This window comes from Schistocerca gregaria, chromosome 1 (genome assembly GCF_023897955.1).
Source record: "Schistocerca gregaria isolate iqSchGreg1 chromosome 1, iqSchGreg1.2, whole genome shotgun sequence".
Taxonomy (NCBI): Eukaryota; Metazoa; Arthropoda; class Insecta; order Orthoptera; family Acrididae; genus Schistocerca; species Schistocerca gregaria.
Genome location: NC_064920.1, coordinates 789,740,379 through 789,765,240, shown reverse-complemented (window position 1 = coordinate 789,765,240; position 24,862 = coordinate 789,740,379). Strand labels below are relative to the sequence as shown.

General features: G+C 42.8%; 1 long non-coding RNA gene across 1 annotated transcript; it reads left to right on the top strand.

Annotated features, from left to right (window-relative positions):
• The first annotated feature begins 874 nt into the window (after nt 1-874).
• On the top strand, nt 875-24,862 carry LOC126305462 (uncharacterized). Its single transcript, XR_007553528.1, has 3 exons — nt 875-1,396; nt 23,797-24,068; nt 24,658-24,862. It is a non-coding gene; the product is annotated as an uncharacterized LOC126305462 (long non-coding RNA).

The following is a 24,862-nucleotide window of genomic DNA, read 5'->3' as shown; positions in this document are numbered from 1 at the left end:
AAACCATTAAAAGAAAGGCGTTTTTCGTTGCGACGGAATCTTCTCACGAAATTCCAGTCACCAACTTTCTCCTCTGATTGCAAAAATATTTTGTTGACACCGACCTAAATAGGGCGGAGAGATCACCACGATAAAATAAGGAAAATCAGAGCTCGTACGGAAAGATATAGTTGTTCATTCTTTCCGCGCGCTATACGAGATTGGAATAATAGAAAATTGTGAGGGTGGTTCGATGAGCCCTTTGCCAGGCACTTAAATGTGATGTGCAGAGTATCCATGTAGACGTAGATGTAACTTCCCTGTGACTTTCTGGTACTCGATCACTGTGGAAGCTGCAACTTGTGCCCTAGTTGCAAGAAATTGCATGAAAGACAGAAATTGTTCAGCTTTATATGGCCGCAAGATTAATGGAACCAGAATTTCGACATTACTCATCTGCAACCGGTCAGTAATCTCAACTGGAAACAGGCGAAAAGTGTTGAAGTGAATTATTTTCTCCTACTACACGTGATTTAAAGCGGATGTGTACGCTAGGTTGCTAAATAAGAAGACAAAAATTCCCTGACATTGTCTCCTGGCAATCCTTTGTGAAGGGCAACTTGTCCCCGAGCTGGCGTCTGCAAAACATTTTGATCCCCGCGTCACTCTTGCGCATAACATGTTTGTGACAGCTCGTGGCGGCTGTATATCATTCACACGTTAGCTAGGCGGCGTGCTCTTCCGAGGATGTTGTCCTTACGTCTGTTATCTCCTGTACGAGGAAATAGCTGGGAGCCGTTTCTGAGGGGACTGTGAAAATACTGCTCTTTAGTCCCGAACTCGGAAATTTTATTTCAGCCTTGGTGCATTTCTTATCTTACAGTTAATATTCTAATGGCTCCTTCTTCACACCATTAGTGTAATACGTTTACTGAGTCACTCGACATTACTGGAGTGCCACGTAAACGTCAGGGGGTGCTTGATATTCCGGTTGTGACAGATGTTTGATAAATAATTTAAAATGAAACTAGTGTGTTATTGCAGCGACAGACAGAGTGTAACATGTTGAACATAAAACTTCATTGTTCCGATTTAGTTAAGTCACGTTACCGACAGACGGAATGACGTTCAGCGCGCAATGAGATTTGAGCGCTGGAGTGTGAACGACGAATGCTGAATGACCGTACTGTGTAAGACTGGTGACACGAGGACTTGCAACTTAATGTATGTGGATCTACGTGTACGAGTACATACAATTTCTGCAGATTGCAGAAAAGAGAAGGAAACTACTTCTTACAACGAAAGGGATGCCCAAAATAGCAAGTCCAAGTAGAGCAGACGGAGCTACACATTCTGTAACGACGACAAGAGTTGTGGAAATCATGTGGCAGCAGCCCACAGCAGTAGCTGTGTCCAGGTAAGTGCGACAGTGCAGCAATCCAACCATGTGTCTCTTGTTCTCAGAGAATTTTTACCTTTCTTTCTGACAGGCGCAGTTCCAGGGTTCGTTTTGTAGTACGAGGGGAGGGGGGTTACAGTTTATCAGTGCCGTCGTCCACCCCCTACTCAGCAGAACGTCTTGTTATCACAACTTTTAATGTCCCACAGATTCCCAGGATTTAAACAACAGTAACAACAACAGAGTACAGAAAATTTGCATAAGGAGCAATCCCAAGTGTCCCGTCTGAAGGCCTTGCTGCACCGTATATGCAACGTACGGCAACTGAGATGCGGTTGTATAAGCCAAGACATGTAGGCAAGGAACTAGTGTGGCATTCATATCTTCCTGACGTGCGTGTGATAAATGCGAAAAAGTGAACTATAGCGACTTTACTACCAAATGTGTCCAAATTGGTCCAAGGTGCTGTTACTTTCTAGACTGCCTAAGAACAAACACTGGTAGACTTCCATGAATAAATAATGTGTATGGAGAATCGCGTCCACCGAAAACCACGGTTGTGGAATGGTACGCCAAATTCCGTGCTGCTGCTTCATGGCAACTCACGTGTCCATATAGCAAAAGTCATAAGACAGAAGTTACACCAACTCAAGTGTGACACCCTGGAGCACCGGCCCTGCAGTAGTGATTTCTACTTTTGTGATTATCACGCCTTCGGTCCCTTAGAAAAGGCCCTTAAGGGCCGTCGATTCCTCTCGGACGAGGGTTTGCAGCAGACAGTTACGGACTTCTTCACGCAGCTGAAAACGGTGTCTTACCAAACACAAAACTGGTGCGTCGCTAGATTTGAAGCCTCAGTACTCATGGCAGTTTTGCGTGATTGACAGTAAGGTTCTGCACTGTACGACCTTTGAAAGTAAACTTTTTGGTAGCATCTTATATAAGTAATAATAACTTGTTTGCATCAGCACTTAGTACATCATTTTAACGTAACTTACTCGAAATTGCATTTCAGAGAAATACCGGGTGATCAAGAAGTCAATATAAATTTGAAAACTTAATAAACCACGGAATAATGTAGATAGAGAGGTAAAAATTGACACACATGCTTGGAATGACATGGGGTTTTATTAGAACCAAACAAGAAAAAAAAAGTTCACAAAATGTCCGACAGATGGCGCTGGACATTAAAACGTCAGTGAGTGCTACCGTGACGGGTGAGAGGTACGCCGATATATTACAGAATCGCATCATCCCCAGCCTGGCTGATAAACACCTACTGGAACGTACGATGTTTATGCAGGATGGCGCTCCACACCATATTGCCAGACGCGTGAAAGATCTCTTGCGAGCGTCGTTTGGTGATGATCGTGTGCTCAGCCTCCTGTTTCGTCATGCCCGGTCTCCCAGGCCCCCAGACCTCAGTCCGTGCGATTATTGAATTTGGGTTTACCTGAAGTCGCAATTGTATCGTGATCGACCGACATCTCTAGGGATGCTAATTGTTATGCTAATTATTGCTATTCTGATCAGATGAACCGCCATCTGTCGAACATTTTTTGAACCTTTGTATTTTTTTGGTTCTAATAAAACCCCATGTCATTCTAAGCATGTGTGCCAATTTGTACCTCTCTACCTACATTATTCCGTGATTTATTCAGTTTTCAAATTTATACTGATTTTTTTGATCATCCGGTACATCATATGAAAAGCATGTGTCCCAAAAGCTGAAAATTAAATGTGTTATACAATTTATTCAGGAACCAAATAGCAAAAAAAATTTCCCAACTATGACAGTCTTGTAATTTACACGATGTATACTCGACGTGTGTACTCGTCATAATCAGATTTTCCTTTAGCCCTAAGACTCTATAGACAGTTCTGCAAATTACGACTACACGAACATGTAAATACGAGAATGCTGATTCTTTCTACCTACGTTCGGGAAAATAAGTTTGTCTATTATTGTTTCTTAGTGGAAGATCTTTCTCTTTCAGTCTTGCCCTACTAAATATCATTTGGTTTACCAGTTGCAGTCGTGTACTCACGAACCGCGTCAGCTTTGTAGTTAATGGCAGCTATGACCAGACTGTGAACGATCATCTTCTGGCTGCAGTGTTTCCTGCTGCTGAGCATGCTGCGAGCCCTTACATGCAAGCACACCTTAAGCTTAAGGCAAGGAACTCAAAACTATACTGCGATGAACACAGGTTGTAAATTTCTAGAATTTCTACTCATTTTCGTGATCTTTAGGTTTTGTTGCTCATAACTTTGGAAAATGGTACATACAGGGTGTCCCAAGAGCAGTGGTCAATATTCAGGGCTATGACAGCTCATTTGAAGCAAAAAGTTCATATGGACATATGCCCTATTACGAATGGCTTCCGAGACAGAACACATTTAAAGTAGAGGGTAATCCTAAATTGCGTACGCATTTGAATTTGACATAGGGTTTTCCTGAAACCAAAAAAGGCGCACGAAATTACCAACAGTGGTACAAAGCAATAATCAGCCTAACAGATGACTTAACAAAGGCGATATTCCTTATAGCAAATGGTGAACATGTCGGCTGTCGCTTATCAACAATTCCTTTAGTGGAGGGGCAATGTTTTGAACAGCACTGTACACCAGTAGCTACGATGAGAAATTGCGTCAGATATCGTCTTTTAGCATCCCTAGTGAGCCGACCGCGGTGGTCTCGCCAGCCAGCCAGCCAGCCGCAGTTTATTACGAGAAGGGTTACGTGCTCATCGTCCACTTCCCCGGCTACCTTTGACGGATGGTGCATGGAACGACGTCACTGGGGCCAGGAATGGCATCAGACAGTGTTTCCGAACGAATCCAGATTCTGTTTGTTCGAAAATAATGGCCGCTTTTGGTTCGCCGCAGACAAGGGGAGCAGCAACACAGTGACTGCATTCGTACACGACACACCGCGTCAACTCAAGACCATATGGTGTGGGGTGCCAATGGATATGACCACAAATCTCAGTCGGTGCGTGTACAGGGCACTGTGACCAGCGTGACCCACGTGAATGACATCCTGCAACCCGCAGCCATACCCTTTCTGCACATCACCATGTAACCGCTTGGTGATAGGAACGCGAAGGAATGAGGTACGATGAGCTGTTGCAACCGCGCCGAAAATTCAAAGCGTTTGACTTTGTCATCGGGTGTCAGGGCTTGTAGCAATTGAAAACGGTAAGGCTTCTGCTTTAGCCTTTTCCGTAAAATTTTCCAAACCGTCGGCTGTGGTACGTTTAGCTCCCTGCTTGCTTTATTCGTCGACTTCCGCGGGCTACGCGTGAAACTTGCCCGCATGCGTTCAACCGTTTCTTCGCTCACTGCAGGCCGACCCGTTGATTTCCCCCTTACAGAGGCGTCCAGAAGCTTTAAACTGCGCATACCATCGCCGAATGGAGATAGCAGTTGGTGGATCTTTGTTGAACTTCGTCCTGAAGTGTCGTTGCACAGTTATGACTGACTGATGTGAGTGCATTTCAAGCACGAGATACGCTTTCTCAGCTCCTGTCGCCATTTTGTCTCACTGCGCTCTCGAGCGCTCTGGCGGCAGAAACCTGAAGTGCGGATTCAGCCGAACAAAACTTTATGAGTTTTTCTACGTATCTGTAGTCTGTCGTGACCATATGTCAATGAATGGAGCTACAGTGAATTTATGAAATCGCTTCAATCATTTGTAATAGCCCTGTATCTGTGAACGCCGGCCGCGGTGGTCTAGTGGTTCTAGGCGCGCAGTCTGGAACCGCGGGACTGCTACGGTAGCAAGTTCGAATCCTGCCTCGGGCATGGATGTGTGTGAAGTCCTTAGGTTAGTTAGGTTTAAGTAGTTCTAAGTTCTAGGGGACTGATGACCACAGAAGTTAAGTCCCATAGTGATCAGAGCCATTTTTTATATCTGTGAACATTCAAGGGTTACAGAGAAAAGCTGATCAACCTGTTACAAACAGGTAACAGGATTTATATTAGGCATATTGACTACGAAGGCAACTAAATCAAGTTATTTGGGAAACAAAAATTAGAAAAAAATAGACTGGAACCGGATTCCCATGTTATTCCCGAGAAATAAATAAAATCACATTCTTTGGATCCGTCTGTGGTTGAAAGTGTATGAAATATCTCTGGAAATAAAAAAAACGAGATCAATTTCCAACTGCTAGTTCACACAATTAGATTCACAACGTGATTCGAAGATGTTTTATGCCCGACCAGCAAGGCACGGAATGGTTCTCAACTAGCCGGGACAATATATATACAAACTTGTGAGATCAGCTCCGCTGCCAAAAGGGGGAAACGTCGAAGCGATATCATTGCAATTGCAACGACGGTGAGTGAGCGGGCATAACCCCAGACGCCATTTTTCATCAAGCGAATGCACGCCCACATGTTATTGCACGAAGACCTGCCTTCTCGGTGTCACAGGATGTCAGCCTTTCGTCTGGACCGTCATATAACCAGACTTGTAGCCAACCGAAAATGTGTGCAACATGGTGAAACGACAGATGCAGTGCGGTGACCCAGTGTCGACCACCACAGGTGCATGTAGCATGAAAGGCTATACCACAGGGCGCTGTTTGCGTCTTATACGCCTCGATGCGCTATCAGGGCCCATGGCAGCCCCTGTTCCCACAAGGCAACAGGACACATGCTGAACACAGGTGACTGAAATGGTCTGTGCGGCTGGTCCCGTCGGAGGTTCGAGTCCTCCCTCGGGCATGGGTGTGTGTTTGTCCTTAGGATAATTTAGGCTAAGTAGTGTGTAAGCTTAGAGACTGATGGCCTTAGAAGTTAGGTTCCATAAGATTACCCACACATTTTGAACATTTTTTGACTGAAATGGTAATCATTTGTGCGGAATATACTGATGTACATGTCCTGAGAGTATGAACGTCCTATCTCTAGTCGTTCAAGGCGTTCCATTTGTTCTGAACATTTCTATTAAATGTGATCTATCCCGGGAACCGCTCAGAATAGGCCACGTTCAAAAAATGGTTCAAATGACTCTGAGCACTATGGGACTTAATATCTGAGGTCATCAGTCCCCTAGAACTTAGAACTACTTAAAGCTAACTAACCTAACGACATCACACACATCCATGCCCGAGGCAGGATTCGAACCTGCGACCGTAGCGGTCTCGCGGTTCCAGACTGAAGCGCCTAGAACTGCTTGGTCACACTGGCCGGCAATAGGCCACGTGTCCACATGAAGTTTTCGCTTCAGGTGAGCTTTCCTGTCATATCCCAGAATATTGACAGTTCCTCCTGGGACACCTTGTACAAACACATAAACACTTTCAGTAAAATGTTCTGTTGACGGGGTCAAGATCTCCATGACTCTCATCCCTTTCCCCAACCCTTGTCATTATGTCGTTTAGTAACGGTTTAACTACTGGATGGTAGCAACCGTTCTTGAACTTTCGTTGTGAAGGAACAACTAAAGACAGAATTCAACAGTTCGGTTTCTGTTGTTAGCTATTTTTTATTTTGACTTTCGTCCCATCCTCAATTGCCTAAACACTAATTTTCTGTCACTGACACCCTTTGCATTTGATCAATATTTCTTTGGGTTTTGCGGTAGGACCTATACTAATATTTTGCTACGGTAGTTATCTGCGGCTTTACACATTGACAAGTCTGATCCCAAGTCCTCAACATTGAGGGGTATGTCTAAGAATTTGGTCTTAAGCCATAGGTCCACGTTCATTTTTAGGAAAAGTGCTACAGGTTGTGAGCTGCACCGAAACACCGCCCTCGTTGTTTTGACTTTATCTGCCAGCCGCCAGTAAGAAATAAATATAACCTCGAAAGTCCGTGGCAGATCAGAAATATTTGCCACACTGGCCTGGCACTGGCCACCTGGGAACTACATGTTTCGCAGACAAGTACTCTACCTACTGAGCTTCTAAAGGACGACCCACGACTGGTCATTACATCTTTGCTTCAGTTAGTACCTCCTCTCGTACCTTTCAAACATCACAGAAGTTCTGTAAGCCTTTCGGAACCTGGAAGAAAAGACATCGCGGGGATACGACGTAGATAGGTGCACAGTGGGAAGGTGTGCTGTTTCCTAGCAGATCAAAACTGTGTGGCACAGCGGGACTCCAAGTACTCCAGTTTACACATCCTTCCTTCCACTAGCCCTGAGTCGTCGTTGGTTAGCTCAGTAGGTAGTGCACTTAACTGCGAAAGGCGGAAGACCCAAATTCGAGTCCCGGTCAAGCACATGGTTTTAATCTGCCAGGAAGTTTCAAAACAGCGCAGGCTTCGCTGCAAGTGAAAATTAACTCTGGATGTATAATCTGCATGTACAGACGGCAGGCATAGTTTTTGAGGAAGAGGGCAACAATCTGCAGCTGGTTGCACTAACAATTGCTACTGCTTCCAGATGTTAGGACGAAGTTTTCAACTGTGCGGTAATCTAGCAGCTAATTCCAAGCATGGAAACATTAGTTGGAATGAGTTCCATTTGATTGGCATCAATTAACGTATATTCTTAGGTTTTACTAAATAAGGAAAGTCACATACAAATGCTGATAGGTAAAATCAAAGTTTTCGAGTGTCGAAATGAAAAATGAAAATTTTATTACTCGAGGTATAGTAAAATGCACCAGATTAAAAAATATTTTAGTAAAAAGCTACCATCACTATAGGAACTTTAGAGTTCCTAATAAGTTCGTCTAAAATTTATCACTCGTTAAATTTGCGAGTCGACAATGAGCGTGTAGTTTGAGTGTAAAAGTAGTACTCACGCTCCCCAAGCACTCCTCTGTAAGGAATGTCTATGTAGGCTAATTAATAATCCCACTCCAGATACTGAATGGTAATTAATTTAGAAACTTCAGCCCACCTTAATGAATGTAAATATTGTTAAATTCCGTTACCTGGTTAGTACAAGGAGTGTCACCGTACATGTATATTTTATATTTCATGTATTTATTTAATCATTATAAGAACTGAAAAAGTGTGACAGAACGACGTTTCGTATCACGAGGCACAAAGCTAAGTGGTTGGGGATGACGTGGAACTATGACTTGGCAGCATCTGGAATGCTCTTGAGGAGGGTACTTCTGCTGGGGCGAAGGCACTGCGCAGAAACCGTAAGGAATCATCCCTCTCAGAATAAAGAGCCGCATAAAGGAGGTAGTCCAGTGATAGGCAAGAAAATAATGTTTTTCTTAAAAATGTGTTTTTAGACCTTTTTCCATAAGAAACTTGTCTACATAAAATATTCTATCGGCTTTATCACCAGAAAAAATAGATGAAAAATTGAGAGGCAGGCAAGTGCAGTGAGGACAAGAAAAACTACTTCGACGTTAAACACGGCGAGTCTATATGTAGGGGTGCCGCTCTGGCCTCTGGGCTTCTGGCGGGGCAGTGCCTATAACCGTACAGTTCAGTCATGTGGCTGAATGGCTGGGAGACCCCGAATAGCATATTAAGCCCCCTGACTTGCAAAGATGTTTTCTATTGTAAGTAGGCTGCTTAGGTAACACCACGTAGCGCTCTGTATGAAAATCACTGGCTGTGCTGTGTGCAGTCTGTGGCTGGTTGGCATTGTTGTAATATTCGCTATTGTAGTTTTGGGCAGTTGGATGTGAACAGCGCGTAGCGTTGCGCAGTTGGAGGTGAGGCGCCAGCAGTGGTGGATGTGGGGAGAGAGATGGCGGAGTTTTGAGAGCGGATGATCTGGACGTGTGTCCATCACAGACAGTAAATTTCTAAGACTGGATGTCATGAAATGATATATATATTATGACCTTTGAACATTATTAAGATAAATACATTGTTTGTTCTATATCAAAATCTTTCATTTGCTAACTATGCCTATCAGTAGTTTGTGTCTTCAGTAGTTAGAATTTTTTATTTAGCTGGCAGTATCGTGCGCTCGCTATACTGCAGTTGTTCGAGTAACGAAGATTCTTGTGAGGTAAGTGATTCGTGAAAGGTATAGGTTATTGTAAGTCAGGGCCATTCTTTTGTAGGGATTATTGCAAGTCAGATTGCGTTGCACTAAAAATATTATGTGTCAGTTTAGTGTTGATCAGAATAGGTAAAGAGCGAAATGTCTGAGTACGTTCAGTTCTGCTCAGCTGTTTGAAAATCAAATAACGTAAAGGGTTTATCAGCACAATCATTCATAAATTTTTCTAAAGGGAGGTTTCACTATTTTTCGCACCCGCACGCACGTTTCCTTCGTGAAGTGTGAACGCTCAGTGTTTTGCTTAAGTGTAAGTAGCAGTTAAATCTAGCTGATTGTAATGAGTTCTGTGTCGTGTTCACTGAGGTGACAAGAGTTATGGGCTAGTTCCCAATATCGTGTCGGACTTCCTTTTTCCAGGCGTAGTGCAGCAGTTCGACGTGGCATGGACTCAGCAAGTAGTTGGATGTCCCTTGCAGAAATATTGAACCGTGCTGCCTCTACACCCGTCCACAATTGCCAAAGTGTTGCCGGTGCATGATTTTGAGCACCAACTGACCTCTCGATTATGTCCCATAGATGTTCGATGGATTCATGGAGAGAAAATTTGAGAGCTCACATACTTTGCTCGGACTGTGCAGATTGTTGCTGAAACCAATCGCGGACGATTTTGGCTCAGCAACAAAAAATCCATCGTGTCTGAGAACACGAAGTTCATGAATGGTTGCAAATGATCTCCAACCAGTGTTACATAACGATTTCCATTTATTTATCAGTTCAGTTGGACCAGAGGACCTAGTCCATCCCGTGTAAACACAGGCCGCACAATTATGTGGCCACCACCAGCTTGCACAGTGTCTTGCAGATAACGTGAGTCCACGGTTTCGTGGGGTCTACGTCACACTCGAGCACTACCATCAGCTCTTACCAACTGAAATCGGAATCCATCTGACCAGACCACGGTTTTTCAGTCGTTAGGATGCGTTCGATATGGTCACAAGCCCAGAAGAGGCACTACAGGTGATGTCGTGTTGTTAGCAAAGGCACTCGCGCCGGTCGTCAGCTGCCATAGCCCATTAACGAGAGGATTCGCCGCACTGTTCTAACGGGTACGTTCGCTGTATGTCCAACATTGATTTCTGTAGTTATTTCACGCAGAGTTGCTTGTCTGTTATCACTGACAACTCTACGCAAACGCCGATGCAATGTAGGTCGTTAATTGAACGCTGTCGGCCACTGCAAAGTCCGTGGTGAGAGTTAATACCTGAAATTTGGTGTTCTCGAAACACTTTTGACACTGTGGGTCTCGGAATACTGAATTCCCTAACGATTTCCGGAATGGAATGTCCCATGCGTCTAGCTCCAATTACCATTTCACGTTGAAAGTCAAGTTGGAAACGCTACAGCATGAATCAGCTGAGTGCAAATATACTGCCCTTTTATACCTTGTGTCTGTCGTCTGTATATGTATATATCGCTGTCCCATGACTTTTTTCACCTCAGTGTTTGAGTTGGACGGGGATGAGAGGAGGGAGAGGGAGAACTGGCTACTCCTCCGGAATAACACCAAAAGGTCCGTGCAACTTAACGCCCCCATCTGACTGGAGGATTGCCATCAGCAGTACACATGCTCTCGCTTCGTCAGACACTGCGGAGGAGTTTGGAATTTAATCCCGGAAACTGGCGCCAAGGACGGTGATCACGTTGACGCCATCACCCTTCCTGTCTCCTCTGTCGTGAAGGAAAACCGCCGACAGCACGCGTCCTACAAAGGGCGATCAAAAAGTTTTGCCCAGCCGCCTATTTTTTTTATTTGTTGCAGGAGGAGAATGAAATTTTTTGTGAGCATACTTGGAACATTTAGCTATTCATTGAGCCTACTCAATGTACCCTCCATCAGTTGTGACTGGCCCAATGTCTTTTCCATGATGTAAATGCGCTTTGGTAAAATTCTGGGGATTGCCTTCTACATCATCGCTTGACACAGGAAATAAGGTCCTTCTCACTATCAAATGTTTTGCCTCGCAGGTGGGCCTTCAGACGACCAAAGAGGTAAAAATCAGACGAAGCCAAGTCCGAACTGTAGGGAGGATGAGGAACAATTTTCCAACCTATTTTCCTGATTTTCTCCTGCATCATAGGGGCTGTATGGTTTTTGGCACTATCATAGTGTAGTCTAACGAGCTGATCCTGAAGTTGTGGTCTGTGGGTCTTGATGGCAAGTCGCAGCTTGTCCAGTGACAAACAGTAACGGTTCCGGTTAATTGTACAGCCAGGTTCCAAAAAGTCAATGAAAATGACACCACATTGATCCCAGAAGAAAGAGGCCATCACCTTTCGGCTTGCTGTTCGTAAGTCTTGGTTTCTTCTTCCGTGGGCAACCCGGATGATACCACTCTGTGGACTGGGTTTTGCTTTCAGTTCATCCTGGGCGCAGACGCACTCAAAACACTGTTTCCACTCTTCAGTAAAAGTCTTCATGAGACCCTCGCACACATTCTTCTTCATCTTCTTCTCTTGTCAATAATCTAGGCACCCAACGCGCACAGATTTTTCTGTACCCTAGTGACTGTACCAATGACACCACACTACTCAGTGACAAACGAGTCATTTCAGCAAGCTGTCATTTTGGATGATTTGATCAATGGTCTCCTTATTCACATCACTCACTGCCGTCGATGTCCTACCGCATCGTGGATTGTCCATTAGATAAATCACCTTCTTTACACCTCTGAAACCACCGCTGGATACTGCTGCGATCCACTGTGTCCTCCCCATAAACAGAGAGCAACTTCGTGTGAATCGATGTGACAGAGTCATCGCCGGACTTGAACAGGAACTCCATCACCGACTGTTGTCACAACCTGACATCTACTTCATGGTCCATTATGACTCACCTGTAAATACAACAAAATACTTTTATATACCAACTTACAGCTAAATAGCCCCGTTAACTGAGCGGTCAGCGTGACAGATTGCCTTCCTATGGGCCCGGGTTCGATTCCTGGCTGGATCGGGGATTTTCTCCCCTCAGGGACTGCATGTTGTGTTGTCTTCATCATCATTCATCCCCATCGGGCGCGCAGGTCGCCCAATGTGGCGTCGAATGTAATAAGACCTGCACCAAGGCGGCCGGACCTGCCCCGTAAGGGGCATGCCGGCCAGTGACGCCAAACGCTCATTTCTACTGCTAAATATTCCGAGTATGTTCAAAAAAATTTCGTTCTCCTCCTGCAAAAAATAAAAAGATTACAGAGCGCCGTTTGTACCCTGACAGCCAACCATCCAAGTTGTGGCCACGCCCAACAGGGCTCAAATTCAGGGAACTGGCAAGAACCGGTGTATCCACCGCGGCATGACCATTCGTGTGGTGCGTCTACCCGACCGCTCGATGCTCCTTCATTACTCTGCACTGCGCAGCGGTACTGCGCCACCTGACAGGTGCGGAGAGGCTTTGTGGACCGTTGTGCGAGCGTTCTTTGTTTGTGCGCAACCTCATACCGCGAATTTAGGTAAGCTCCAGCTCATACAATATTAGCACCTAGTCTTTCACGTCACATAAAAATATCGTGAGGGCTGCCAGTAGCGCTCATTGTTTGTCATTTTGTGACTGGGAAAATGACAAGTAGCGCAGCAGTTTAGCGCTACATCTATCTCAGTTCCGCATGGCGGCAGCAGCGCATGATTGGGGACATTTTATCAAAAGTGATAGAATTTGATGTCGCCCAGCTCACTGATGGCTTCCGCGGGTTAATGGCGCTATTTTGTAGCATATCAGAAGGGTAATACCACTGTAATCTCATCGACTGCGCTGGATTCCAAGCTCTGATGACAGGCATAAAGTACTATTAATGATGGATTGTCAATACATTAATAGTAAAAAAACATAAAACAGATCAGTTCTGGCAAATAGTGTCCCATTAATTGTCTGGCTAAAACATCGCCATCCTTTTCTCATTCTCTGCAATTCTTTTAACAGTGTTATACTAAAAGGATGCAATATCACGGATGATCCTGCAGTGACAGTAGAACATGTAAGTGAAACGGAGAGACCAGGAGCTAGTCTTTAGGAGGCACTGTAGTTCAAGCTAATTGTTCACATCTTTGTGGTAGCTTGCAAACACCAACACTTCGTACTGTTAATATAACTAGTGCCACATTGTTACTACCCGGTCATACATACACGTATATTTTTACTACTTCTAGCAGTGATTGATTTTTTTATGTGTGGATTATGGATTGAAAAACATTCGCCCAATTACTGATCCATGCATCGCTATCGGTAGGTAGATATGTATTGCAAGGAAAGGGAAAGCTGGAGGGAAGACTCTCTGTAGGAGGGGGTTAGCTCGCCATCGTAAAAGGCGTAAGGAAATGTAGCGAGTGTGACAAGAGAACAAAGCTAACGATTCAGTCACTTTCTAGCTTTGGAGGTTAAATTATCTGTAATTTTATTGCAAATATGTATCTGTGTGGCTCATAGACAGCTTAATGCAACGTGCAATGTTTCAGCAATGCTTATGGTGTTGGAATATGGAAGGAAGAATTACACTAACGTAAGAAACTCGAATCACTAAGCCATCGCTTGCTTTAATCATAAATATATGTCTGTTTAATGCTAAATGTTATTATTTTTAAAAAAAGGAAAAGTATTGTCCTCTCAATAACCTTCTAATTGCGAGCTACATCCATAATTTTTATACATGAATTAGTGAATTTACTCATGGAACTTTGGTTGCCTATGACTGTGGTTACTTTGATAACTCAAATTAATTATTTTAATAAGATTGAATCTTAAATTGCTGTTGTACCCATGTACTACCACAATAAAATAAACAAAATGAATAGTTGAGGGAGTATGAATGAGAACAATGGCGTATTAATTTTACTAAATAGTGACAAGTTTTATTAATTCATTTGTAACTAAAAATAGCTGATAAATCTTACACAAAAATGACAAACACAAATCATAAAAAGGAATGATGTTTGATTGGCAAAGCATACATTGGCGTGGAAGCTATACAGATTTTCCTATGAATTAATCACTTTTGCATACAATCAGAGCTTGTTTATGTGGATCCACTGTGAGGCCCAATCTATTCAATGGAATCAAGTACGACTGAGTATACTACAAACTATGGTTCACATGAGAACAGGGAGCTGGAATACCGTTTAACAACCGTACGCAGTACAGCAGTATTTTAACATTTCACCTTGATTCAGGCGGTAGCAGAAAGTGGTGCGCTCTAGGGGAGAATTGGTGCGAAGCGGCAGTTCTAATGTTCTGACGCACCCACAAAAATTTACAAACTATGAGGTCTGGTGTTCCGATTATCGCAACGCGGGAAACTTCTCTATGAGAGCCCTGAAATCCCAGCTGATTTCAGAGTGAGGTGCATCTGTTCGTTGGTCTTGCCAAACTAATTTGATTCTCAGGCACAACAGTGCATGCTGGAATTGTCAGACGGCCAACACAGGATGAATAAGTTCACCTTCATGACACGATATGTCTGTACTAACAGTGGAACTCAGTTTTAAACTGCCACTCACTCTTAGTCGACCACAAGGTACAGACCATAAGTCTCACCCTCTAGGGAAAGACCTGAAGTTCTCCACCACGGGAGGAGAAGAAGAAGACGAAGCGAGCAAACAATCACAACCACTTTCCACCAAGCCTCGGAACTGGAGCCGAATTAATAAAAACGAAACCACCCCACATTGCACAAATAAATGTAACTATCCTCTACTCATTGACTCTCCACTCTTGATCCAGGCACATCACCGGGGTTCCCAAAGTGGGAGAGCAAGCCTCCACTTTGCATATCCTGAGAGGAGCCAATCACATGTCTGAAAAAAATAGATTTTAGACTAGGGAGGCGTCATTATCACGCCAATCATGTCCATGCTTCGGCAAGAAACATCTACCTACTTGGGACCACAGCACCTCATTTACAGAGAGATCTAATCTTTCCAGATCGACCATTTTCAGTTTCTGAAAGAAGGCTGTTAAACTACCCAGACGTTCATCCCCATGAAATACGTTTTTTGTCCCTCGCTACTCGCTAAAAGAACCTGGCGACTTCCTGCCGCCAGGGGGACGGGGCAGGAGGAGGGGGGGGGGTTACCTGGGGGAGGGGGGTTACAATATTGCCTCACTTTCTGCAAACTGGCTGCCTTCACGACAGACTGCCACTTTGCCCAGTAAAATGTTTTACGACCCAGGGCCCTTCTGTCGGACTTTAAGTGGCAGGAGGAGAACGCCTCAGCGAGAAGTCCCTATGCAGGTATGATCCACTGACTGCTGCTTCCCAGAATTACTCGCACAGCCTGGTCGGTGCACTCATAATTTATGTCCCCCAATTTCTACCTCCCTGTTTTACGTCGTATGGAGTTTGGCTCCTTGGGTACAAGTGCTCTACAGGTTACACATGCTGTTATAAGAGCATTCTGCCCACAATTTCAGAATGTAAAAAAAACGTATATAACAAACACCAAATGTAGTACTGGGGAACACTGAGATCATGACCTAAGAATATGAATGTTAATCTGACTGAAATGTTATTAAAGAAAGAGAATGGTGTCGCTCCTTACTTAGTGTAAAAATGTTGACTCTAATTATAAAACTCCTGCTTGGTTTTGTTAATAGTAAGTGAAGTGCTAAAAGTATGAGTAATATCTCTAATAAATTAGAGGAAAGACTGCACTTCCTAGAGTACATAATCTGAACAAAAAATTGTCTTGTTGAAGAAAGAAACTAATATCCAGTCACACTCTACCATATTCTGTTTTAAAGTCTCATTTTTTAACTTTGACTAACGTACTGTCAGACATGGTACACTGTGGTGTGGTCAATTTGACCTATTATTTTTGGGTGGGTGTAATGTTAACAATATGAATCGCTTTTAAATTCTCTGTTTTGGGTGTGAAGTATTGTTTAACACGAAGTAAATATCAAAATAAAAAACGTTACCACTGGCAAATTGGCGTTCAGATAATTTAGCAAAAAAACGGCACACCTCATAAACTAAAAGGTTTATATGTTTTCCGTTAGCTAATAGTGAAATTGATGCTTGAAAATATTTTTTATTTCATCTAGCAGAATCAATGGAACATAAAATATTAAGTTTTTAACCTCAAACAAAACTACATGTAAAATCAGAGCCGCGCGGTTCGAGGCGTCATGTCGCGGATTGCGTACCTGAGGTTCGAGTCCTCCCTCGGGCATGGGTGTGTGTGTTGTTCTTAGCATAGGTTAGTTTAAGTAGTGTGTAAGTCTAGGGACCGATGACCTAAACAGTTTGGTCCCTTAAGAATTCACACACATTTAAACATTTTTGTATAATCAGAGTCCTCAAAATTACAAGTTTTTACAACACTGCTTGCAGACCTAGGAACAGCACTGCACGCATATTGGTTTCTTGCAGATGTCGTAAACATGCGAAGTCTTTCTTTCTTGCTAGTTGAACAGATTCTGCATGTTTTCCTATTCTTAATGACTACATCTACTTCCATTGCTTCTTCTGTTAGAGCACTTGGGTTGGACGGTTCGTAAGACGAAACTCCAGGATAAGTCTTGGGTTCTGAGCCCGCTTTTGCATATGTTTCAGCAAATGACTATGGGCTAGCTCTTTCAGGAATATACCTCTGTCGACAGGAGATTTATCTGATGCACTCTTCTGTAGTGCATATGCGTTTACGGAGCTGATGTCCATCCTGATTTAAGTTTTCCGTCATTTCTCTAAATCAATTCAGGCAAATGCCGGGATGGTTCCTCTGGAAGGGCATGGCCGATCTCCTTCCCCATTTTTCCCAAAGGCGATGTGACAGATGACCTCGCTTTTTGGTCCCTTTCCCTGAATCATCCACCCACCAAATCAATAACCGGTAGAATCCACTGTACCCGAGTAGCACTTTTTGTCCAATCCATCGACACCTCCTGTAGTGACGTTGTAGTACGATATTATTTCTGGTTTTTGAGGAAACAAATCCTCAGCAGGGCTATGAAACATGGATGAAACAGGAAGAACCAATATGTTTGTCTTTTGACACATGCGACAACAGAGTGGTGCCATTCGTAAACCGTGCAGAGACGAACCAACTGGGCGATGCTTATTTGGTTGGCATGCTTCTGGAGTCTCTTATTCTTTTTCTCGAGTTCCAACAAAAGTCAAGCCTCTGTTTCTTAACTCTTCTACAGCTTGTATTGAACTGAACCAATTGTTAACAGTAGTATTATGATTATTATATAGATTGGTTTATAGAATTACTACAGAGATTGAGTTGGTGTCAGTTTTCATTGTCCGGCAATATGTCGCCATGAGAGCCTTTTCTAGTGTGTATATACCCATTATTGAAGTAAATGGTCTTTGCATGACACAAGGACGTAAGTTCTGAGCCGTATTTACCAGGCTTTCGTGAAACCGTGCAAAGACGAACCAATTGGCCTATGCTTATTCGGTTGGAAAGCTTCTCGACTCTGTGACGGTCTTGCCTGCTCATTTCTAGACCTGCGTTATCGTGCGGGGATTTGTAGGACTCCCTTGATAGGTCAGGGGTGAACTACACAGAAGAAGCAGTTGCTCGAGTAGTAGAGTACTTTTGGAGTGCAAGTGAGAGTTTTTAGGTTAGGCAGTAATTTGTGCTCTGACGAACATTCGCAAGTCGATATGCAGCAAGTTAAGTCAAACGGTGTTCAGAATAAAGACCCTTCGGCTGTCATAATTTTATCAGTGAACTGTCAAAGTATTAGTAATAAAATTCCCGAATTTGTTACCCTCCAGGCAAGTTCTCGCGCTAAAATTATTCTTGGGCCCGAGAGCTGGCTGAAACCCGAAGTGGAAAGCTCCGAGATATTTAGGGAGTCGTGGAACGTATATCGGAAAGACAAAATAGAGACCATAGGAGGGGGAGTGCTCATTGCAGTTGACAAAAACATTGTCTCTAGTGAGGTCGAATCTGAATGTTACAGTGAAGCTATCTTTTCGCGTATAACAGGTGTAGGTGAATCCAAATTAATTGCTGGATATTTTTACCAGCCACCCGATTCTTCTGTGTCAGTTCCAGAGTCATTCAAAGAAAGTGTAGGGTCAACAGCGCTTAAAGACTCAGCTCATACTATACTTCTTGGAAGTGACTTTAATCTACCGAGTATAGACTGGGATGTCCATGGATTCATTGCTGGGAGTACAGCCAGACAGTTCTGTGGAATATTTTTGAACTTGTTTTCTGAAAATTGTCTTGAGCAGCTATGTCGTAAGCCCACACGCAGTGGAAATATCTCAGACCTTGTAGCTACAAATAGACCAGACCTTATGAACAATGTCAGTATAGAAGCGGGGATTAACGATCATAATGTCATTACAGCAACTATGATTACGAAAGCTAAAAAATAAGTCAAGAAGGCTAGGAGAGTGTTTCTGCTAGGTAGAGCAAATAAGCACTTATTATTATCTGACTTAGACAGTGAACTAGAATCACTTAGTTCCAGTAAGATGGATACAGAGGAATTGTGGGCAAAGTTTAAGCAAACTGTAAATTGTGGTCTGGAGAGTTATGTCCTGGTAAGTGGATAAAGGATGGGAAAGACCCACCAAGGTTTAATAGGACACTCGGAGGATGCTGAGGAAGCAGAGGGTGTTGGATTCTCGGTTTAAAAGGGAACGCACAAATGACAACAAGAGAAGGCTGGTAGAGATTCGGGCGTCTGTAGAAGGATCTTTGCGCGAAGCATACAATGACTACCAGCGTCATACCTTAACAAAAGATCTGGGAGAGAACCCGAGAAAATTCTGGTCTTGTGTAAAATCATTAAGTGGGTCTAAAGCTTCTATTCAGTTCCTTGTTCACCAGTCTGGTGTGGCAGTTGAAGGTAGCAAAACGATAGCCGAAGTTTTAAATTTCACGTCCAAGCAGTCTTTCACACAGGAGAATCGTACATACATTCCGTCATTTGACCATCGAACAGACTCCCCTGTGGACGACATAGCAATAAGTTTCCTTAGCTTACAGAAACAACTGAAGGATTTGTAGAAAATAAATCACCAGGTGCTATTTTACAAAGAGTGTTCTACGGCTTTGCCCCTTACCTCGTTTGGATTTATCGTGAATCTCTCGCCCAGCACTGAGTGCCAAATGACTGGAAAAAGGCGCAGGTGACTCTAGTATATAAAAAGGGTAAAGGACTGAATTCGCAAAATTACAGACCAATAACCCTAACTTCTATTTGCTGCAGAGACTTTGAACATAGTCTTAGTTCGAATACAATAAATTTTCTTGAGACTGTGAAGCTTATGTCCACGAATCAGTATGGTGAAAGCCTACCCTTTTTCACATGATATACTGCGAACTATGGATGAAGAGCAACAGGTAAATTCAATATTTCATACTTATAGATTTCCGGAAAGCATTTCACACGGTGCACCATTGCAGGCTGTTAACGAAGTTACTAGCATATGGAATAAACTCACAGATATGAGTGGCTCGAAGACTCCTTAAGTAATAGAACCCAGTATGTTGTCCTCGACGGCGAGTGTTCCTCAGAGACAAGGCTATCGTCAGGAGTGGCCCAGGGAAGTGCGATATGAGCGCTGTTGTTATCTATATACGTAAATGAGTTGGCGGACAGTATGAGCAGCAATCTGCGGTTGTTTGCTGATAAAACCGTGGTATACGGCAAGGTGTCGAAGTTGAGTGACTGTAGGAAGATACCAGCTGACTTAGGCGAAATTTTCAGTTGGCGTGATAAATGGCAGCTAGCCGTAAATATGGAAAATGTAGGTTAATGCGGATGGGTAGGAAGACCAAATCTGTAATGTTCGGGTACAGTATTACTAGCGTCCTGCTTGACAAAGTCAACTTTAAATATTTGGGCGCAACGTTGCAAAGCGATATGACGTGGAGCGAGCATGTGAGAACTGTGGTTGGGAAGGCGAATGATCGACTTCGATTTATTGGGAGAATTTTAGGAAAGATTGGTTCACCTGTAAAGAAGACTGTTTATCGGACGCCGGTGTGACCTATTCTTTAGTACTGCTCGAGTGTTTGGGAGCCGCACCAGGTCCGATTGAAGGAAAACATCGAAGCAATTCAGAGGAGGGCAGCTAGGTTTGTTACCAGTAGGTTCGAACAACACGGAAGTGTTACGGGGATGCTTCAATAACTCAAATCGAAATCACTGGAGGAGTGATCTCTATTTGCGAGTGGAATAGGGAAGGAAATGACTAATAGTGGGTACCGTCCGCCACGCACCGTAAGATGGTTCGCGGAGTATCGATGTAGATGTGGACGTAGATGTAGACCACAAATGAGCATTTGCCACGAAAGGTAATTAGTTGCTTATCTGCAGTAGCACATGTGCCTAAATTATAATATTTTGGGGGATTTTCCACAATTTTTCTAAGACCAAAAGAAGCTGCTGCCACTTTGTCAACTTTGAGCCTCTCTTTTCTAGTTTGAAAGTCATTAACCGTAAGCAGTTCAACAACATCAGGAAATGGTTTCTAGACATGAGAATTTGAGGATTTTCTGGCATGAACCGTCATTTGCTACTACACTCTAAGACAAAAAAGGAAGAAAAGAAAAGCGACGCACCATTAAGGAACTCGGTAGATTTTATGTACCTGTAGAAATAAACAAATAATTACAATTTCAAAAGATTTGGATGATTTATTCGTTAAAAAGAGATTCACAAACTGAGCGAGTCAGTAACGCATTGATCCACCTCTGGCCCCTATGCAAGCAGTTATTCGGCTTGATTGACAGAGTTCTGGGGGATATAGTGCTAAATTCTGTACAAATGGCACATCAGATCACCAAAATACCGAGATGGTTGGAGGGTCCTGCCCATAGTGCTCCAAACGCTCTCCATTGGGAAGAGAACGGCAATCTTGCTCACCGTGTGCGGGCGGACATTATCTTGCTGAAATATAAGCCCAGGGTGGCTTGCCATGAAGGTTCAAATGGTTCAAATGGCTCTGAGCACTATGGGACTTAACATCTGTGCTCATCAGTCCCCAAGAACTTAGAACTACTTAAACCTAACTAACCTAAGGACATCACACACATCCACGCCAGAGGCAGGATTCGAACCTGCGACCGTAGCGGTCGCGCGGTTCCAGACTGTAGCGCCTAGAACCGCTCGGTCACAACGGCCGGCGAGCCATGAAGGACAACAAACCGAGGCGTAGAATATTTTCGATTTACATCTGTGCTACTGTGTAAGGGTGACACATAAGAGAATCAAAGGAGTCCCGCTACGAAATGCAACGGCACCGTAGACTATCCATCCTGGTTGTCTGGGTGTATGGTGGACAACAGTCAGGCTGGTATCCCACCGCTGTCTGGGGCGTCTCCAAACACGTCTTCGCTGGCCATCGAGACTCAGTTAAAAACGAGACTCATCACTGAAGCCAATGTTACTACAGCCAATGAGATTCCAGGCGAGAGTTTCTTCTGATTGTCTTCCTGATTGCCAAACCCTACCTTCGCCAACAAGGTCCGTGGATCTCTCCCCAATTGAGAACATTTGGAGCATTATGGAGAATAACCCTCCAACCATATCGATATTTTGAATATCTAACGCGCTAACTGGACAAAATTTAGCACTATATCCCTTAGGAGGACGTACAAGAACTCTATCAATCAATGGCAGGCCGAATTACTGCTTCCATTACCACCAGAGGTGGTAGTCCTTTCTCTTGAATAATCATTCAATGTTTCTGAAAGCGTAATCACTGCGTTGGTCGTCTCATTACTTTCATCAGTTATTTTCTGTTCCGCTTTGTTGTGGAAAAGCGTCTTGCTCACTCACAATGGCTCAGTTTCCGCAAGATTATCGTCACAGTCACAATAGTCCGATTTTTCCAACCGTCTGCTCACAGTTTCCTCAACTTTAAGGTCTGAAGTGTTCACACATTGTCCTTGAACTACAGAATTACTAATGCTACGAATTAGGAAATATCAAGAATATGCAACGAAAATAAAAACAGAAAAAATATAGTAACGACATAGTGTGGTCAAAATGACCGCGAGCGAAGTTCAAAAGCACGTCATTCACATTATAGAAACTCTGGAATAACCTCTCACAGTTTCCCGATCTGGTCACAACGAAACTCGAAGCTAACGACACGATAGACGCAGTATTGGGAAGGGAATTGGCTGAAACGCAACATTTGAAAGTACAGTAGCACGCGGTCAAAAGACCGCACCCCGTTAATCAAAGGTTAAATAAGCAATTGATAGAAAGATTGAAGATTGTCTATTGCGGTTCTGCTTAAGAGTCTTACAAGCAAGTGTTGCCATGTGTTATGGTATTGACAAGCTCCCATACTGTAGAAATAGGTTAACTTACTGCTCGAATAGATATTGTAACGGAGTATTCTTGTAAGGGAATGGTCTTTCAAAGCTAGACTGTTCACTTAGCAAGCGTTTTTGCATGAGAAGTGTTTGCTTGTCTGTCATTATCTTATTCTAGAGGGCAAAGTAGAAGCTGTTCACAATGACTGACTTTGTAAATCTACCCGCACGTAAGATAAATGCTACAACTTCCCATTTTATCTAATTTATCTCTGAAGTTTAAAATTACTGACACTTATTCCAAAATTATGTAGCTGATTTCGACGAGCAACCGTATTTTACCTGCCTACAAATAATAACTATTGCTAAACGAATCCTTGTAGATATACTGCTTTCGAACATGTACTCCCCTGCATAAAATAATGTTGTTTATTTGACACGAAACCAACAGTCCAACTGTTTAAAATCCATTAGTTACACAATCACGGTCACACATCGTGTAAAAGAGCAACACTAACTTGCTATTGTTGTTATATCGTAAAGGCGTGTTTTAAGGTGCAGAAAAGCAGGGTTGAATTATTTCTTTTGGAGGCAGTATAATAGTTAAGACTCTAAAAATATGTAGCGCTAATCACATTTATACATTGGGATTAAGCATAAACTTTTCTACGAAGGAATATCCTCAGCAGAAGGGATGGATGTGATGTGATGAGTCGTGTGTATGTGTGAAATGAGAGAGACAGAGATAGAGAGAGCGGAAAACAGGGGGAGAGAGGACTGAGGAAATAGATACTTTTGTTTCTGTATACCTTATTTGAGAATGTTTGATTATTATATGTTATGTGAGGAGGTTGCTATGTGAAGTTCATTTAGTGCTACAAACAGGGTTTTGCTGCGCAGTGTAGTATTTTCATTTAACACTTTCTTTCTTTGTATCATTGCTTTTTGTATGTGATAGTTCTGCTCTGTTGTAAGGTTTTGATCGAGACTATTGATTTCTCTGAGAATCTGGACCAGTCTCAGTGTGGATTGCTTGGTGGTTTTCTCGTATGAGGTGATATGCAAAATAGCAGTGTGTAGTGTTACTTTTTATGACTCTGGGATGTTTAGAGTATCTCGCGGATGGGGTAAATAATAATAGAAAAATATTACTCCATTAAATCATGATACGCAAATTGTTGTCACGCAGGTGGTTTCAGTCGCAACGGTTACCTACACATTCATCGTTATGATGAGATCTCTCGCTTCGCGGCCTGTTGCTGAGCGATCGAGAGCGTACGATTGATCTTCAGTGACCCCGGCAGGGCTGAAGGTTCTCCGCCCGCTCCGAGGCGTCATTGTCACGGTTGTGTGACGAATTGTTAGGCGGCTCATGGAAGAGCGAACGGCAGTCGTTCGCCATTTTCGGTACGGAACCCTCAGAGTGCGAGTACTACGTGCATTTGATTTGTTTTTTTAAAGGTAAATACAGCTATTATTAAAGGTAAATACATCTTTATTAAGCTGTTAAGTTTGATAGATAATAGTTTATCGTAAATCGATTCCCCCAACCCAAACTGTGAAAGGGTTTTTAAATAAAATAAATATTTAATTTACCCATAAAGGCTGCTTATTAATTCAGTAAAATATTGTAGCAAATTCGAGTGTGTTCTATAGATATAAGGATTTATATTTTTCTTTTATGAAAATATTTTTTGAATCAAAAATATAAGACACCTATTAAGTTCATTGCTTCAGTAAAACGTGTATATAATAACATACTTGAATAACTGAAAAGAATGAAATCTCAGCGTCACGAATTATAAATTTTTAACGACTATCTATGATTTGCTTATTTGTTATTGTCAAACACATATATAATAACAGTAGACTTTCTTGACTTTCACAAAATACGGAAAATAGTTTGTGCTGGCTATAAATATTTTTAAGTCAAGGGATAAAATATAATTCTAAAGTTGCGTAAATTACGGTTTTACCTTACTTACAGCAAGACTTAAACTTTATTTTTATATTTTTATAGGTTACATTGTTTAATTTGTGTCTTTTTCAGAATCTCTAGCGATAAAAGGAAACTGTCATCACTGCAAAGGAAGAAGACTAAAAGAGGAAGCCGAAAAGCAAAAAGAATTGTGGTCAGAATTTTACGAAACGCCAAAATAAATTTTCTTAGTAAGATAAGGTCAACCTAAATCATTGCCTAATTACAAATTTTCTTTCAATGCTACTGGTCGACATTTTTTAATAAAGTCATGGAC